The sequence below is a fragment of the Triticum aestivum genome, chromosome 6A, assembly GCF_018294505.1.
Source record: "Triticum aestivum cultivar Chinese Spring chromosome 6A, IWGSC CS RefSeq v2.1, whole genome shotgun sequence".
In the NCBI taxonomy this organism is placed as follows: Eukaryota; Viridiplantae; Streptophyta; class Magnoliopsida; order Poales; family Poaceae; genus Triticum; species Triticum aestivum.
Window position 1 is genome coordinate 126,289,414 of NC_057809.1, and position 12,693 is coordinate 126,302,106.

A 12,693-nucleotide genomic window follows, 5' to 3' on the forward strand; every position below is an offset into this window, starting at 1 on the left:
CCTACACCTGCATGACACAATCCTCACCGTGCGGGCGTGGCGAAAGCTTTCTTTTCGGGCCCATTTATCTTTGGGGCGAGAAATAAAAAGAAAAAACAAGCCAGCAAAACGTGGGAATTCGAACCGGCAAGCTCGGCACCAGCGCTGCGCGAGCCAACCGCCAGGCCAGGACCACGCTGTTTGGCATTGTGGGAATGCATCCTCTATTATCTGGATATGTAGTTGTCTTTTAAAAAAAATCGTGAATTTATAAAATGTTCATGAGATTTAAAAATAAAAATTAACTGATTCAAAAAAAATCATCATTCAAAAATAAAAGTTCGTGTATACGAAATATGTCGATGAATTTTTTTTAAATATTCATAACAATGTTTGGGAATTTCTAATAAATGTTGACTGATTCAAAAAAATATTCATGAATTCATAAAATGTTCGTCACAAATAAAGAATGTTTCTGAATTTCAAAAGTTGTTCCCCAATTACAAGTCATTATGGGGAATTTTATCAAACTATGCAAACTTTTCTTTTACATTGTATAAACATTTGAAATTTTCACATACATTATTTGTAAACTATGAAAACTTTTTTTGCATTGTATAAACATTTTTGAAAATTTCACATGCATTATTTCGAAATATGTGAGTATTTCCTTTAAATGCCATGTTTATTTTTAGAATGGGAATACACATTTTCTGAACCTTGTTGGAACTTACGGAAACTATGCAAACTATGTACAGTGTATTCTGCCGGTAAAGCGTGTGCTAACCACCGGACCAAGCGTGTGTGCGTTATATGTGTGGAGATGTACTTTCTTATATATGTAGTATTTTCTATAAGAAATCTATTTAGGTTTTTTAGTGAAAATAAATCTAGTTACTTTTTTAGAAAATAAATCAATTTAGGTTTTTTTAGGCAAAGAAATCTATTTAGGTATACAAAGTCTTTTCTTTTGGGCTGGACGGGCTTGTATTTTTTTTTGGACGACGCTACGCAGCGCCCGCGCGCTATACGGAAGGATAGCGCGGCCGGCATTTTAGGAAATATTCCACCACGTCGGTCCCCCATGCGCCAAACAAGGAAAGTTGCCATCCTCCCTCACGTGCCCCGCGTCTCCTGCGAAAAGAAAACAGAAAAGAAACAGCGACCCTCCACTCACGTCATCTCCCACCTCACCCACCTCGCGGCAGCTCACTTCTTCCCCAGCCGCCGCCGCACGCCATGTCCTAGGAGTGGGGAGCTCCCCCTCCCGCAGCAAAAACACAGTAAAGAAAGGGTGTGTGAAAATCAAAGTCAAAAAGATCGTGGAAAATTCGTGAAGAAAACAACCTTGTCTGCAACTTTTTGTGTTGATCAGGCAACAATCTGAAGAAAACGTGGGCAAAAAAATTGCCAGAACTGGGCAAGTTTCTCCTGGTAAAAAACAAGAAAGATAACAGGTCCATTCAAATTCTTTTCAGTTCTACTAGAGCTAGTGGAACTCCCCCCTTTGCACGTACGTACCCCATGCTCTACTACTTGCATAGTTGCCTCCTGTACCCAAGTGTTGCGAAAACCTGACTTGAATCTTGCCCCAAATCTGGTCCCCTGTCCTTGCCTCCTGTACAACCATGATACTGCATAAAAGTTGTGGGTTCTTGAATTGTTTCTTGCCAATTGTCTTGCACCTTGCTTCTGCAAAAAAACAAGAAAGAGAGAACTAATTAATTGTAGAATCGTGGTTGTTTGTTTGTATGATTTTTTTTAATAATCTGGGTATAATAAACTTCTGTAGTTGCTTACAAAAGGTCCAGCTTCTTACAAACTCGGCAATAATAAGTAGGGTATAAGTAAGAAAAAAGGCCTGTTTCTTACAAAATAAAAAAAGGGATGAGCTAAAAAAAGTAAAAATATAGTTGCTTACAAACACACACAAAAAAGGCAGGTATCTGAACCTAGCAGTGATTCCGAAACAAAATGCCCTCTGCTCATTGATATTACTTGTATGATAGAAAAAAGAGAAAGAAAAATGCTACTGTTTCGTTCACATTATGTCGCTTGCGGTATTGATTCCTTCCCCTATTTTGTCTTCTAAAATGTGCAGATGGGCAGCTTTGATCTCAATGAGCTCCCCGACGACTTTGTTGATTGTGATGGTGGTCCCCTGTACTGCACACAAGCCCAACCTGAAAAGGTCCCTATCTCTATCGACGGGGTGGGCGAGTCGCCGGATTTGTGTTCTTCTCCTGTCATAGATGTCGTCGGTGCGGGTTTCGTGTTGCGGCGGTTGCTGCTACTGGTGTGTCTGATGCGACGGCAACTGCTGAAACTATTGCGCCCGCCCCTGCCGTGCTCAGCCCGGCTTTAACTCTGCCTAGGAATGGTGGACAAGGTCGCACATGTGACGCTGGCTTGTTAGGTTTTGATGAGAATGAGGTGCGATCTAGGAACCTTATATCGGCATGGAGTTTCACACGCTTGAAGGTGCTAAGACACACTATAAAGCCTACGCTCTCCGCCTTGGATTCTCTATGAAAGCCAACACGTCTAGGAGGTCAGCATACACAAATGTGCTGGTGTGGGTGTTCGTCTAGTTTTGGGCGACTTGGTTCGTCGGGTGAGGCAACACTAGGTCACTGAGATAGGTAGGCGAGTGTGTTCTTCGGGTTAGGCGATTTGGTGTGGATGTTCGTCTGGTTCTGGGCGACTTGGTTCATCGGGTGAGGCGACACTAGGTCACTGAGATAGGTAAGCGAGTGTGTTCTTCGGGTTAGGCGATTTGGTGTGGATGTTCATCTGGTTCTGGGCGACTTGGTTCATCGGGTGAGGCGACACTTGGTCACCAAGGGGGGTAGGCAAGTACGTCCTTCGGGTTAGGCGACTTGGTGCGGGTGTATGTCTGGTTCTGGGCGACTAGGTTCGTCGGGTGAGGCGACACTAGGTCATCGAGGGGGGTAGGCGAGTGTGTTCTTCGGGTTAGGCGACTTTGTGCGGGTGTTCGTCTGGTTTTGGGCGACTTGGTTTGTCGGGTGAGGCGACACTAGGTCACCGAGGCGGGTAGGCGAGTGCGCCCTTCGGTTTAGGCGAATTGGTGTGGGTGTTCTTCTGGTTCTGGGCGACTTGGTTCATCAGTGAGGTGACACCAGGTCATCGAGGGGGTAGGCGAGTGTCGTCCTTCGGGTTAGGCGAATTGGTGTGGGTGTATGTCTGGTTCTGGGCGACTTGGTTCATCGAGTGAGGCGACACCGGGTCACCGAGGGGGGTAGGCGAGTGTGTTCTTCGGGTTAGGCGACTTGGTGTGGATGTTCGCCTGGTTTTGGGCGACAAGGTTCGTCGGGTGAGGCGACACCAGGTCACCAAGGGGGGTAGGCGAGTGCGCCCCTTCGGTTTAGGCCAATTGGTGTGGGTGTACGTCTGGTTCTGGGCGACTTGGTTCATCGGTGAGGCGACACTAGGTCACCAAGGGGGTTGCGAGTGTCGTCCTTCGGTTTAGGCCAATTGGTATGGGTGTTCTTCTGGTTCTGGGCGACTTGGTTCGTCGAGTGAGGCGACACCAGGTCATCGAGGGGGTAGGCGAGTGTCGTCCTTCGGGTTAGGCGAATTGGTGTGGGTGTATGTCTGGTTCTGGGCAACTTGGTTCGTCGGGTGAGGTGACACCAGGTCACCGAGGTGGGTAGGCGAGTGTCGTCCTTCGGGTTAGGCGAATTGGTGCGGGTGTTCGTCTAGTTCTGGGCGACTTGGTTTGTCGGGTGAGGCGATACTAGGTCACTGAGGTAGGTAGGCGAGTGTGTTCTTCAGGTTAGGCGATTTGGTGTGGGTGTTCGTCTGGTTCTGGGCAACTTGGTTCGTCGGGTGAGGCGACACCAGGTCATCGAGGGGGTAGGCGAGTGCATCCTTCGGGTTGGGCGACTTGGTGTGGGTGTACGTCTGGTTCTGGGCGACTTGGTTCGTCGGGTGAGGCAACACCAGGTCACCGAGGGGGGTAGGCAAGTGTGTTGTTCAGGTTAGGCGACTTGGTGCGGGTGTTCGTCTGGTTCTGGGTGACTTGGTTTGTCGGGTGAGGCAACACCAGGTCATCGAGGGGGTAGGCGAGTGTCGTCCTGCGGGTTAGACGAATTGGTGTGGGTGCTTGTCTGGTTCTGGGCGACTTGGTTCGCTGTGTGAGGCGACACTATGTCACCGAGGGGGGTAGGCAAGTGTGTTCTTCAGGTTAGGCGACTTGGTTCATTGGGTGAGGCGACACTAGGTCATCGAGGTGGTAGGCGAGTGTGTTCTTCAGTTTAGACGACTTGGTGTGGGTGTTCGTCTAGTTATGGACGACTTGGTTCGTCGGGTGAGGCGGCACTAGGGATGAAAAACCAAAGTGGACCTGCTCGTAACCAACAAAAAGGCCAACCCCTACCCCGCGTGTATATTGTCCTCATCTGGTTTTTAGTGGTGAATGAAAAACACAACGAAAAACAATAAAAAAAGATATTAAGGGGATGTTAGGCTGGTATGAGAAGATGTTGATGCCTACTAAAAACTGTTCAAGAACAGGAATAAAATCTCACATGGAGCTTTCCGTATCCACCCTCTGGCTTTTTATCTACTTTTGCGTCTTTCCCTATGTGTTCGTTGTCCCATTCCTCTGCCCGGACTGTCCCTATGTGTTTGTTGTCCCATGCCTCTGCCCGGACTGTCCCTATGTGTTTGTTGTCCCATGCCTCTGCCCGGACTGGGCAAGCTGATATCGGGAGGTCGTGGCAATGTTGGGGAAAACATGTATCGGAGACGAGAAACAAAAGAAATAGGGTGTGTGTGGACTGTACCTCGCCAGTGTGCTCATCTATGTAGTCCTCCATCTTAAATACTGCCAGTCCAGGGATGCCGAAGAAACTGGTGTTGAAAATCCTTGCCGACTACTGGAGGCAAAACCTTGCCTACACAGAAAAGACAAAGAAAATGTGGGATGCATATGAAATCTGTTTTAGTTTTGGGATCGCGCCTACGACTGCAGAAAAAAGAATACATAGAGTTGCCCCTCCCATTATTCTACATGCATTGTCGAGATATATAGATCATTGAAAACATGCTAACTATCCACAAAAAAGCATTGTGAATTCATGAAAATTCTCATAAATGTCAGTTTTCAGGTGTATGATGATATTGATTAGGGGTAGCAAAATAAAATGAAGCAACTGGGATGATACGATGTGGAAAAAAGCAAGCAGCAAAAGTGAAAATGATTCATGTATCCACACATATATAGACCAAAAAAATTTCTCGAAGCAGAAGGTATCCACACGTATCAGGAAGGATGAAGTTTCCACGCCAAACAAACGCTGCGTTTTCCCCCAAAAAACAGAGGCAACACATTTGCCTTCATTTGATTAAAAAAAGTTGATTCAATTAAGCTGGCTTAATTTGGTTTTATTTCATATGGAATGCTAAGACCTGCAAATTTCTCCGTCGGCACCATCCCATCCATCCTTGCAAACCAGACAGTAACTTAGTCGGTCATTCCTACATCCAAATCCAGAAAACCAGGACAAAGACCAAGCTGAAGCCTGGTTGGTCATCATCAAATAAACTCGAAAATAAAAATAAAAAACACACACAATATTGCCTATTTTCTAAATGACTGTTGCCTACAAATCTCTATCTGATTGCCTATATTTCTCTATATGCTTGCCTGCATTTCATACTGATTATTCTCCTAAACTAATTACACCCGCATCATTTAATTTCACGCAGAAACATAATCATCGCGTGTGGCAGCATTTTTTGACTGATACTACTGGCAAGCTTCTTCTACGAATGTTGACAATCAATTCCAGGAAACATCTCAGTAGCTCCTGCTGCAAGCCTTAGAAACTGCTAGGACGCCATTTGCCTACTTATCTCATATCTGATTGACTACAAAAAAAAAACAGAACTGCTAGACCTTAGAAACTATCTATTCTAATTCCCTACTAAAACACAATGTTTATTGCATACTAATTTATGTCTAAATGCCTACAAAACACACACAGTATTGCCTACGTCTGGAAAAATTGCCCGAGTTCTGGGTGAACCCTACTTCAGCAGTGGATGCATCTGAATATGTGGGGGGCAGATGATGCCGCAGCCCAATGGCGCGAGAAATAGGTCTGAAGCACCTCCACAAAATCATTAGGTAGTCAAAAAGGTATCAAGCCACAAAAATCCCTCCCTCCCTTCCGGGAGCCTCACCTGCGGGTCATTGATGACGACGAGGCCGTCGGCGACGAAACACCAGCAAACCACTAGACGTGGGGGGAGCAGGGGAATCGTATGAGAAACTGACCTCGGGTCGTCGAAGCAGCAGGAACTCGCGTCTCCCGGGTTCGTCGCCGCCTCACGCAGAACCACCAGCTCCGCCCCCCTCCCCCGTCGTCGTTTCCTTGTCCTCCTTCTCCGGCACGCGCCCGCCGCCCTCACCCCTCGTCGAACTGCTGCGGAATCCTTTGCTACCTTGAATTAACTCGTCGCCGGCTCTCCCGCCGGCCGCGCTCGCCGCGAAGCCTTAGGGATTTCGTGGGGACTAGTCGCCTGCGGAGTGTAGAGTGGGAATGGGGAACGGGGAACGGGAGGATGGGGCGCGCCTCCCCATATTTCGAAGGGGAAAAACGACAAAACCCACCGTCACCCCTGGTCGGTCCACCACGCCAACGTGTGGTGCGGTCGCGCGAGATGGACGGCTGTGGTGCGGCCGTTCCAGCGCGTTTGATAGCGCTCGCGCACCAGACAGCGTTTAAGTTTTTTTTTTTTAAAGCTACGGCCCAGCTGTCTATGTGTGTTCTGGATTTTGTCCGTGCTCACTTTTTTAGCGGTCTCCTATTTGGCGCGAGCAACCTGGTGCATACCGCCCTAAACTAACTAAGTACAATTTTTTGAAATTGTGAATATAAAATTGTGAATATTTTTTTATTCATGAACAGTTTTTAAATTCAGTAAACATTTTTAAAAATTGGGGTGAACATTTTTCGAATTTAAAATTTGTTCATCGAAGTGAAAAAATGTTCACCAAAATTTTGAAGATGCGAATATTTTCTAAATTCCTGATTGTTTTTACAAATTCGTTAATCTTTTTTGAATTTAAGAACATTTTCTGAAATTGCGTACATGTTTTTTAGAACTCGTCAACATTTTTTTTGCATAGCCGAACATTTCTTGAAATTCGGAAACATTTTTTGTTTGTGACAAACATTTTTTGAATTCATGAATATGTTTTGAATCTGTGAACATTTGTTTTAAATGAAATATTTTTTTAACTCCCAAACATTGTTTTAAATATTTTAGAAAAATTCAGGGACATTTTTTCTAGACACGAACTGTTATTCTTTAATCATGAACATTCTTTGAATCGATGAACGTTTTTTAAATAAACTATTGAACATTTTATAGATTTATGATTTTTTAAAGAACGTATTAATATAAGAGAGGATGCATTCCTATATTTCGGCCGCACGTACTTTGCTTGGTGATTAGCTAGCGCAGCGACGGTGCCATGCGGGTTCGAATATCCACACCGATCATTTTTCCTTTTATTTCTCGGCCCACCGACAATCCGTTTTATTTCTCGGCCCACAGAAAAGTGGGCCTGTCAACTATAGAAGTACGAAGTATGCAACGTGTAGAGCCAGGATTGCTGTTTCAACCTTAGGGACCGTATTGAGCATGTATTTTCATGTACCGGGATCGTATTGATGCAATACGCGAGTTCCAGGACTAAGTTGAATGTCGCGAGCGACTATGAGGACTATAGATGCAATTATCTCGAGGACAGACAGCGGTGGCGGAGCACTCCCCCATCGTATTTTTTTTTTTATGTTTTGAATCTCCCCAATCCTCTCGTCTGTTTGCCGCTTTCTTGCCATGGGACACATACATCCTGATATACAACAATTGGGAGCGCGCCCAGTTCTTCATGTCGGAGTGGGATTGACTATGTGGGGCGCTCGCCACCGGCTAGGGTCGTGTCCTTGATTGTGGTGGCAGCTCCGTGTCCGGGCCGATCTCAGCTAGATCCAAACAGATTTGATGTCGGGTGCCCGGTGTGCATCGAGCTCTTTGCTGGATGTGGACCGCGGCGGTTAGGTGCTAGCCTTCCACGCATGCGGTGACCGGTCGGCGGTGTTACGTTCCACGACTTGATGGTGATGATCCAGATCCGATCGGTCGAATAGTGGTGGCTACAAACTATACTACAACGACTTCCTATGACTCCACGATGACGGTGGTGGATGGTTGACTTCAGCGGTTAAATGCAAATTATGGATGAGACTTGACAAAGAGGAATGATGGTGCAGTGGTGACGGTCACATTGCATGTAGCAGTTGGGATCACGGAAAAATGGTGGTGATAACACACGAGTGACTTTGATGGTGGTGCTACTCAAGTACCTGGTCTCGAGCTCCGAGGCGAAATCATAGGTCAGACCCGAGTGGTTATACATGACAATGACGATGTTTTTTCTTGCATCATTACCTTGTTGAAGGCATTGTTGGATATGCAAGAGCTGATTCTTCAGGATGAAAACCTAGATTCTCGCCTTGTGGTTGAATCCGATAACGACGAAGCTTAAGTGTTGCTCCCTTCCTAAAGGCGTTGATGTTGAATAATTTCATTGTCTATTTGATGTCATGAGATGGTTGGTACAGATATGTTCATTGTTGTAGTTTGTCAATCATAGATCTAGTTGTCGATATGTTTTCGCGTGTGTGTGAATTGGTGTGGTTGTGTGCATCCTAACTATGCAGAGGCCTGGTGGATGCTTCGTTCTGAGCAAATAAAATATATTCTTTGTTGGAAAAAATTAGTTAAAATACTATTTTATTTCACATTGCAACTAGTAGCTTTTGCTATATACATTTTTTGTGTTTTAGCATTGTGCTATATATGAAATCCTAGAGACATGGTAGTTTATATAAATTTTTAAATTTTCTTAGGTTGTCAAATTATTTTTTGTTTATTCTATATTTTTTTTATTTCCTTTTTTTCGTGAATACACAAAGCTTGTGTATCATTTCATTGATAGAAGAAGTTTAGAACGAGTACAAGATGTGATACATCACATGACACAAACGTAATAGGTGCGAACATGGTGCCCGAAGCAGAGAAGCAAGGGATGCTTAGCCCAAATAGAAAAGAACACAGCTAAACTCGCAATCCTGAGAAGTAGCCCAAACCAACAACAAGACCATCACAATCTCGAGATCCAGATCCGAGGATGCTGCAAGCAAACAAGACGACGCCTTCATGAAGGAGAATGACGTTGAGACACCACCGTTGTCCGATCCGGATAACCAGGACTAGGGTTTCCCCTGATGCTTGAAGAGGGGCTCAGAAACGGACGTGACAATGCCTTCAAGAAGGAGACGACACCCGCAGGTGTCGCCGCTGCCAGCATAGCATGTAGGGATTTCGCCCTGGCTAGAGTCTGAGCAATCCCAACCCGTCGGATCACAAATCGGTGAAGGGAAGTCATGGATAGGTCGGGGCCACAACTACACGAAGGGGAGCCACGCCCACCGCCGAAGAGGCACCGGAGTCGCCGGACGCGTGAGCAACGGAGCAGCTGAAGGACAAATAGGGCACAGAGGTGGGCGGCTGCGCGGAATGAGAGATGGTAAGGGGTGTGACATTGGCCGGAGGCCCGAGCGAGTGCGGATCTGGAGGGTGGCACAGATCCGAGTCACCAGGACCGGAGCAGCAAGGAAGCCCGCGAGCCCAGGGAGCTGGAAGGGAGAGCACAGCTCCGTAGGTGCGCTGGAATCGAAGACGCGCCGGGATGGACGGCCAACCAAATCACCAGCAGGGCGGGGGTGCGAAGGCGCGCAAGTGTCGACGAGCTGAAGGAGCCGGAAGGAGCGCAACTCCCGGGGCGCGTCGGGCCTGAAGCCGCCCCAACCGAGCATGCACGCTGGAAGGGGCCCAGGTCTACAACCGCCGGGAAGGACTCGCCCCTCCAGGGGTGGGGGTGGTTGTGTGATGGTGAACACACACGCACAACCATGATCCGGTCGGCCTGCCAAAAGAGACAGCAGCCGCCAGGCACTACAGGCACCTCCAAGGCCGCCGCTTGTCGAGCAGCAGATCCGAAGCTCACGATGGGGAGGGGAGCCGCACCACAGCAGGTGCACACGGCCGCCGGAGGACACGATAGGATTGGTGCGGAGCACCAGATCCCGTCGAGGAGGAGGGGTCAGACGCAGACGCAACTGGGAGAGGGGGGGCTGTAGCCACCCCCAAGACATGCCCGAGGCATGGGCACGCCCCGCCGGACCTGCGGGGCAGCGGCCATGAGGGAGGAGGCAGGGAGCACGCGCCGCATCTGGAGGAGATCGGGGGTGCAACGGGAAGGGAGGGAGCTCGCAATGCGTCAGATCCGCCCCGCCGTCACCATCTCGGGGACCGGCGCGGCTTCACCCATCGTCCCTCCGGCGGCGGCGATGCAGGAGAGGGCGGTGGGGGGTGATTGTTGGCCGGCGGCTGGGGTTCCCCCCGAGTCGCCGAGGTGGGCGAGGCGGGGTGGGGAGCCGAGAGAATCCATGTGCAATATCCATTTTAGAGAAATGCACGGTACATGATTAAATTTGAACATGAAGGCCTTTGTTTTATACGTCATGCCATTTTTCTGTGTTGTTTTAACTGGTTAGAGAATGAGTTCCAAAATATCAGTGTTTAAGGTTTAATAGCGTCACAGAAAAATGGTTTTCTGGGAGGTACTTCCTCTATCGAATGTTTTCGTCCGCCGAAACCGAACGTTCCCAGGGACATTTCATTTGTATAAACGGAAACCCTCGTGTCTTAAGTCCCCCCCCCCCCCCCCCACACACACACACACAAAGAACAAAGGTGAAATAATATTCCAATGGTGGTAGCCCAATGTCTCCATTGATAGGTACAAACACAAATTTGCTTTTAAAAATAGCAAGAGGACAAAGGTGAAATATCATTTCAATGGTACGTGAATGTCCTAGCGAGATGACCACGGTGACTAACTATATCGATGTTTATATTAAGTACGGTTATGTTAATGGTACCAGGTGGAGAACCCGTGCCCGCCGAGGCGACTTCCCCTTCACGCCGTCGCCACCACCAGCCGGCGTGTCTTTCTCCGTCATTTCCACACACTTCCTCTTCCTACTTAACCACCCCACGTCCACACGCCACCCCCCGCTCCTAATCCACTCGTAATATCCGCCTTAACCAAACACCACCTGGCTAAACACGCGGCCAGCAGTTTTGACCTCTGACCGTGTCACGGCGCCCGCGGAATATCTACACCATGGAGATGGAGGCCTCGCCACCGCCGCCGAGCTCGCTGCGGCGCAGGCTGCGGGCCACCGTGTGCTGCTGCTTCGGCTACGGCGGCCGGGCGCGGTGGGGCGGGCGGGACAGCCGCGGCGTCGGCAGATACGACCCGCTCAGCTACGCGCTCAACTTCGATGAGGGCCCCGATGACAGCGACGACGACGTCGACTACGACGACTTCAGCGACGGCGGTCTCCTCTACCGCAGCTTCCCTTCGCCGCCGCCGCCGCCGCTGCCTCAGCCGGCCCGGGCGCGGACGTCGTCGATACCGCCGCCGCGGCCGGCCGTCGCGGCCGCCTAGATCTTTTGCTAGCGTATGCTGTGTAGTGTGTTCGGTGTGTGTCCGTTTCATTTCCATGTTTGTTGCATGTAACTATATAGTACTCCTACTAGTAGCTAAAAGATGTTGATCACGTTTCACGTGTACTATTGATCGCGTTTCACCTTTCATTTGCATCGAGAGATCAGTTAGTTTCTCCATGAGATCATAGCCAAGCTGCACTGCTGGTCTGCTGCACCTACGAAGTACATCACCGATTGATCACGTGGATTGGCTAGACGATCCATTCTAGTGTCGAAGAGCGCTTTCATTCTGACGGAGAGGGCGTGGAAGGCTAGCAAGAAAAACAAGGGTAGATCACTCCTCGATGAAAGCAGCTGGTGGGGAAATATATGTCGTCACTTGTAGGGCGGAGAGACAGAGCGGGGCAGCAAGGGTGGCGCCACATAATTGGATTATGCTCCTCGATTGATTCATATTGGACTATACAACAACCAGCGTGCAAGGACCTGGACGTAACTTTTTACTTCTGGTTTTCTTTGTACTACCTTATCAGTTGATGAATAGATCGAAAAATTTTTCACAAAAAATGTATTGTTATGAGAAATGCTATATGGCGACCGTCGGTTATTTAGCATTTCCCAGCAAACGCATCAACTTTCGCTCGATCTTCTGGCACAAATCACGGCACCACGATGGTGCCACGCTAGTTTTCCCTACTATTAGCTGCGAACGGCTCACTAGCGAACATCCCTTTTTTTCCTCCCTAACTAAAATGAAAACCGAGGCGTGTGGGTGCTGGGAATCAAACCCGCGACCTCATTATGGAGTGAAGTGGGCATTTACCACTGAACGGACTTGTCTTTTGTGATAAAATGCAGTAAAGTTTGTCACATATACTTTGAAGGTTCTTTTAAATTCGTTTTTACTTGAAAATATTTCCAAAATTTCCTATTTTCAGAGGGGTAGGGGTGTTTTCATGGACTTGCCATGTGCATTTTTATAATATGTAGAATGGCAAAAAAAATCTATCAAAAATCATGGCATTTTTTTGTCCTCCAAAACATGGGCTTTTTATTTTCTCACATGGCATTTTGAGTATTAAGAGAGTGTCATTT

At 47.9% G+C, this 12,693-nt stretch overlaps 1 long non-coding RNA gene across 1 annotated transcript; it reads right to left on the reverse strand.

Moving 5' to 3' along the window:
• Window positions 1–1,313: 1,313 nt before the first annotated feature.
• Window positions 1,314–6,571, reverse strand: LOC123132456 (uncharacterized). Its single transcript, XR_006464736.1, has 3 exons — window positions 6,284–6,571; window positions 4,788–4,898; window positions 1,314–1,671 (listed from the first exon to the last, which is right to left on the reverse strand). It is a non-coding gene; the product is annotated as an uncharacterized lncRNA (long non-coding RNA).
• Window positions 6,572–12,693: the final 6,122 nt, after the last annotated feature.